Source organism: Petromyzon marinus, chromosome 79 (assembly GCF_048934315.1).
Source record: "Petromyzon marinus isolate PM22_M1 ecotype Great Lakes invasive population chromosome 79, UKy_Petmar_22M1.pri1.0, whole genome shotgun sequence".
NCBI classification, from domain to species: domain Eukaryota; kingdom Metazoa; phylum Chordata; class Hyperoartia; order Petromyzontiformes; family Petromyzontidae; genus Petromyzon; species Petromyzon marinus.
Window position 1 is genome coordinate 21,047,024 of NC_133745.1, and position 6,000 is coordinate 21,053,023.

Sequence of the window (6,000 nt, forward strand, 5' to 3'; positions counted from 1 at the left end):
ACAAAATGAACACACCTGGCCCTTCTGGGGGTGATGGTTCTGGCTCATTGATGCCGGAGGTTGGAGATGGGGGTGTCTTGTCCTTCGGTGCAGTTGGTTCTTGAGGAGGAGGGCCACTCTTATCAGGAGCTGGCTTTGTTGGCTTTTCTTCAACCGGGGGTTTTGGTGTCACTTTGAAAGAAAAGCAAGGGATGGATGTTGACAGAATGAGGATTGCGCATGCATTCTCAATTACCCATTGTAAAATGTTGTAAACAACCTTCAGACGATACTTTTCATCTGCATTTCAAATGAGTTACTGGAAAATGTTCCAAAATAATGTACAGCTTTGCCAATCCGCTGTTCAATTAAAGCCTCCCACGCTGTCTGGGTTTGCGGCGTTATTTGCGGTGCTTCATCATTCTCTTTAGTGCGAGTGTGGGAATCATGGACGGGGAAGCATGGAAGTACAGCACAATAAAGGGTTCTGGCATTCTGCCCTCTGTAGTCCACATTGTAAATATTCAGCCTTATGACATCAATTATGCCGGGAATCACCCATCTAAAATCATCCATGCGTCACCATGTTTAGTTTCTAGCATCTAACGAATTCAGTGACATTCTGTGTGATTTGATCCTAAACAGTATACATCCTTTATATATATACTCTTACAAAATGAACACACCTGGCCCTTCTGCGGGCGATAGTTCTGGCTCCTTGTTGCTAGAGGTTGGAGGTGGGGGTGACTTCTCCTTCGATGGAGTTGGTTCTGGAGGAGGAGGGCCACTTTCTTCTGGAGCTGCCTTTGTTGGCTTTTCCTCAACCAGGGGTTTCGGTGTCACTTTGAAAGAAAATCAAGATATAGATGTTGAAAGAACGTACATTTAAAAGATGTGGGAGCATGGACGTACAGCACAATAAATGTGTTTAGCATTCAGACCTCTGCAGCCTAAAACTTTCAGTTTATGAATCATGTTAGCGGACGTGGTCACCCATTCATACCATCCAGTTACAATCATACTTCGTCTCTGAGATCTAAAAATGTAGTCGCATTTTGCGTGATTTGATTATGAGCATTATACATCCTGTGTATATATATATTCTTAGAGCATGGACACACCTGGCCCTTCTGGGTTTGAGTATCCTGGCTCCTTGATGCCAGAGGTTGGAGGAGCGGGTGTCTTGTCCTTCGATGCAGTTGGTTCTGTAGGAAGAATGCAAACCTCACTGATTGGCTGTGCCAGGTGGTGGTGCATTTAAATACACATTCACCTGATCCAACAAAAAAAATGATGGCATTTAATATATTATCCATGTGATTTTGCAACTAATTCCAGAATGGTACCTGGGCTTGCTTTAGATGGAGTTGGTGCAGGGGGTCCAACTGCTGTGGAGCAGCAGAATCTGACCTTGTAGTTGTAACATGGCAGTCCTCCTTGATCCTCATTTACACATTTCAGTCCTTTATTCTTGTCACAAGTGATTGTCTGGCCCAATTCCTGCCATGGGGTATTAGGGAATCTCTCTGCTTTGCATTCAATGTTTTGCACTGGTGAGTCAGGCAGACAAACCACTTTCCCTGAGGCTATGACCTTCTGGTAAGATTCCTCATCTCCGCCATTTTCTTCATCAGGATATTGCTCATCGTACCAGTCAGACCAGCCTGGAGTACAGTCTTCTGCAAAGATACATTGTTAATCAGTCTTCAAACGGTTACTATGTATATATCAACTACATTTCTATAAGATAATGTTCTGACAGCTTTAAAATGCATCATACCTATTAATGTGCCGTTGGTAGGCGTGTATAGCGAAATATGTATTTACGTACAGCAAGCATACAGTGAGTCATCATCATGAATGGACTGTACATAGAGCTACTGAATTTTCGTTGAGTATCAACCCGAAATCCTGGTGAGCTGCCATACCCCTTCTGTTAGCACCCCCTACTTTTACGAAGATACGGTCGCTCGATTACTCTGACACAGGCTAATCTACTGCTCCGAAAGTTCCTCCTATTCTGCTACCATCCCAGCCTAGAGTCTGTGAGTCATACCCTGTTACAGTAAATGAGCCAAGTTTGGGACCAGAACACTGTAAAGTAGGACAAAAGCCCACATTTAAAATGCTTCTGGACACTAGCATAGCCTTTTTGAAACTGGGAATGTCCCGGCACAACCAGAACATATGGTTGCTTTGACTGAACATGTGATTGTATGTCAAATATTATCCACATGTGATGTTGCAACTAATTCCACCATGGTACCTGGGCCTGGAGTTGGGGGTGATGGTTCTGGCTCCTTGCTGCTGGAGGTTGGAGGTGGGGGTGTCTTGTCCTTCGATCCAGTTGGCTCTGGAGGAGGAGCGCCACTTTCTTCAGGAGCTGGCTTTGTTGGCTTTTCCTCTACCGGGGGTTTCGGTGTCACTTTGAAAGAAAAGCAAGGGATCGATGTTGACGTAATGTAGATTGTTTAGACGTGGGAGCATGGACATACAGAACAATAAAGGTACGTTGCATTCTGCCCTCTCCAGCCACATTGTTAAACATTAGCATATGATATCTATTACACAAGTAGTCACCCATCCCAACCTCATCCAGGTGCAAGTCTAATTCGATTATGAGATCTAACACATTATGTTCACATTGTGTAATCTGATCCTAAGTAGTATACAGCCGGTATATTTATATATAATCTTACAAAATGAACACACCTGGCCCTTCTGGGGGTGTTGGTTCTGGCTCCTTGTTGCTGGAGGTTGGAGGTGGGGGTGTCTTGTCCTTCGGTGCAGTTGGTTCTTGAGGAGGAGGGCCACTCTCAACAGGAGCTGGCTTTGTTGGCTTTTCCTCAACCGGGGGTTTCGGTGTCACTTTGAAAGAAAAGCAAGGGATGGATGTTGATAGAATGAAGATTGCGCATGCAATCCCAATTACCCCTTGCAAATAGTTGTAAACAACCTTCAGACGTTACTTTTAATCTGCATTTCAATTGAACAACTTGAAAGTGTTCCAAAATAATGTACAGTTTTTCCAATCCGCTGTTCAATTAAAGCCTCCCACGCTATCTGGGTTTGTGGGGTTATTTGACGGTGCTTCATCATTCTCTTTAGTGCGAGTGTGGGAATAATGGACAGGGAAGCATGGAAGTACAGCAAAATAAAGGTTTCTGGCATTTTGTCCTCTGTAGTCCACATTGGAAATATTCAGCCTCATGACATCAATTATGCAGGTAGTCACCCATCTAAAATCATCCATGCGTCACCATGTTTAGTTTCTAGCATCTAACGAATTCAGTGACATTCTGTGTGATTTGATCCTAAACAGTATAGATCCTTTATATATACTCTTACAAAATGAACACACCTGGACCTTCTGAGGGCGATGGTTCTGGCTCCTTGTTGCTAGAGGTTGGAGGTGACTTCTCCTTCGATGCAGTTGGTTCTGGAGGAGGAGGGCCACTTTCTTCTGGAGCTGCCTTTGTTGGCTTTTCCTCAACCGGGGGTTTCGGTGTCACTTTGAAAGAAAATCAAGATATAGATGTTGAAAGAACGTACATTTAAAAGACGTGGGAGCATGGACGTACAGCACAATAAATGAGTTTAGCATTCAGAATGGTACCTGGGCTTGCTTTAGATGGAGTTGGTGCAGGGGGTCCACCTGCTCTGGAGCAGCAGAATCTGATCTTGTAGTTGTAACATGGCAAATAGTCCTGATCGTTATTGAAGCACTTCAAGCCTGTGCTCTGGTCACAAGTGATCGTCTGGCCCAATTCCTGCCATGGGGTATTCGGGAATCTTTCTGCTTTGCAGTCAATTTTTTCCACTGATGAGTCAGGCAGACAGACCTCTCTCCCTGAGTCTATAATCTTTTGGTAGGATTCCTCATCTCCGCCATTTTCTTCATCAGGATATTGATCATCGTACCACTCAGACCAGCCTAAAGCACAATCTTCTGCAAACATATAACATTAATCAGTGATGAAATTCAAACAGATTTTGTAAAATATTGAAACCATTGGTATGCATTAAAACAGGCCTCAAGACTATCTTACCACACTCCAATCCTTACCTTGTTTGGTGGGTGTTTCATTTGGTTTTGTAGCCTCAATTGGTTGCTGTGTTGCAGGAACAATCCATTCTGCAAAAAATATACGTGAATTATGGTGTGTATCGCGTAAAATAATACACATCATCATCACTCAATATTATATCTCTCAAAATAATGTTTGTTAGGACAGGTAAGTAGTTTTGAGTTTCTATAGATTGCATTGAAGTATACAATGAGACTCTTCATCCTGAATTAGCCGTACGTAAACCTTTATAATGTTGTGGAGGCTCAAAACTAAAGAACAGTGAGCTGCCAACTCATTCTGTTAGCATGACCCACTTTTACGTAGATACGCTGCCTTAATCTCCAGCACTGCCCACATAGTTGGTAGTTTCTCGTGGTAACAAGCTGACCTACTGCCCGGTAAGTTACTCCTATTCCGCTACGAACCCAGCCTAGAGTTCATTAGTCCCACCCTGTTCCGGTAAAATGAGCCAAGTATGGGACCAGAAGACTATGAAGCAGGACAAAATCACACTTTTACAATGCTTCAGGAACCTACGATAAACTTTTGTAACCGGCAATGTCCTGACCCTACCGGAGCATATGGTGGCTTGAATTGAACATATGATTGCATTTAATATATTATCCATATTTGATTTTGCAACTAATTCCAATATGGTACCTGGGCCTGGACTTGGGGGTGATGGTTCTGGCCCCTTGTTGCTGGAGGTTGGAGGTGCAGGTGTCTTGTCCTTCGATGCAGTTGGTTCTGGAGGAGGAGCGCCACTCTCTTCTGGAGCTGGCTTTGTTGGCTTTTCCTCAAACGGGGGTTTGGGTGTCACTTTGAAAGAAAAGCAAGGGATGGATGTTGACAGAATTTTGATTGCTCATGAATTTTCAGTTGAACCTTGTAAAATGGTTTAAGCAACCTTCAGTCGATATTTTAAATTTGCATTACGAATAATTTACTTGAAAGTTATACTAAATCATGTATAGCTGTTTGCCAATAAACTGCTCAATTAAATCCTCCCCACGATGTCTGCGTTGGGGGGGTTATTTTACCATTCTTCATCATGCTCTTCAGTGGGGTTTATTAAACGTCCGATGAGGGAGCATGGAAGTACATCACAATTAAGAGGTGTGGCATTCTGCTCTGTGAAGTCTATATTGTAAATAATCAGCCTATGGCATCTGTTACACAGATTGTCACCTATCCAACACCTATCCATAAGCAAGTCTTAATTAGTTTCTGAGATCTAACAAATTAAGTCCCGTTGTTTGATTTGATCATAAGCAGTATACTTCCTGTATATATAATCTTATAAAATGTATCACACCTGGCCCTTCTGGGGGTGAGGGTTCTGGCTCCTTGTTGCCGGAGGTTGGAGGTGGGGGTGTCTTGTCCTTCGGTCCAGTTGGTTCTTGAGGAGGAGCGCCACTCTCTTCTGGAGCTGGCTTTGTTGGCTTTTCCTCAACCGGGGGTTTCGGTGTCACTTTGAAAGAAAAGGCAAGGGACGGATGTTGACAGAATTCAGATTACTCATGCATTTTCAGTTGAACCTTGTAAAATGTTGTAAGCAACCTTCAGGCAATACTTTCAATTTGCATTACGAATAATTTACTTGAAAGTTATACTAAATCGTGTGTAACTATTTGCCAATACACTGCTCAATTAAATCATCCCCACGGTGTCTGCGTTGGGGGGGTTATTTGACGATGCTTCATCATGCTCTTCAGTGGGGTTTATTAAACGTCCGATGAGGGAGCATGGAAGTACATCACAATTAAGAGGTGTGGCATTCTGCTCTGTGCAGTCCATATTGTAAATATTCAGCCTATGACATATGTTACACAGATTGTCACCTATCCAACACTTATCCATAAGCAAGTCGTAATTAGATCTGAGATCTAACAAATTAAGTCACGTTGTTTGATTTGATCCTAAGCAGTATACTTCCTGTATATATATAATC

At 43.0% G+C, this 6,000-nt stretch overlaps 1 protein-coding gene across 1 annotated transcript in view; it reads right to left on the minus strand.

The window, feature by feature from the left end:
• Positions 1-1,655, minus strand: part of LOC116958549 (uncharacterized) — a 41,818-nt gene extending 40,163 nt beyond the window's left edge. Inside the window, exons 1-4 of the mRNA XM_032981258.2 lie at positions 1,326-1,655; positions 1,101-1,184; positions 666-821; positions 16-171 (exon numbers count right to left, since the gene is read on the minus strand). The gene's annotated coding sequence lies outside the window, so the exon portion shown is untranslated. The remainder of the gene's footprint in view (positions 1-15; positions 172-665; positions 822-1,100; positions 1,185-1,325) is intronic.
• Positions 1,656-6,000: the final 4,345 nt, after the last annotated feature.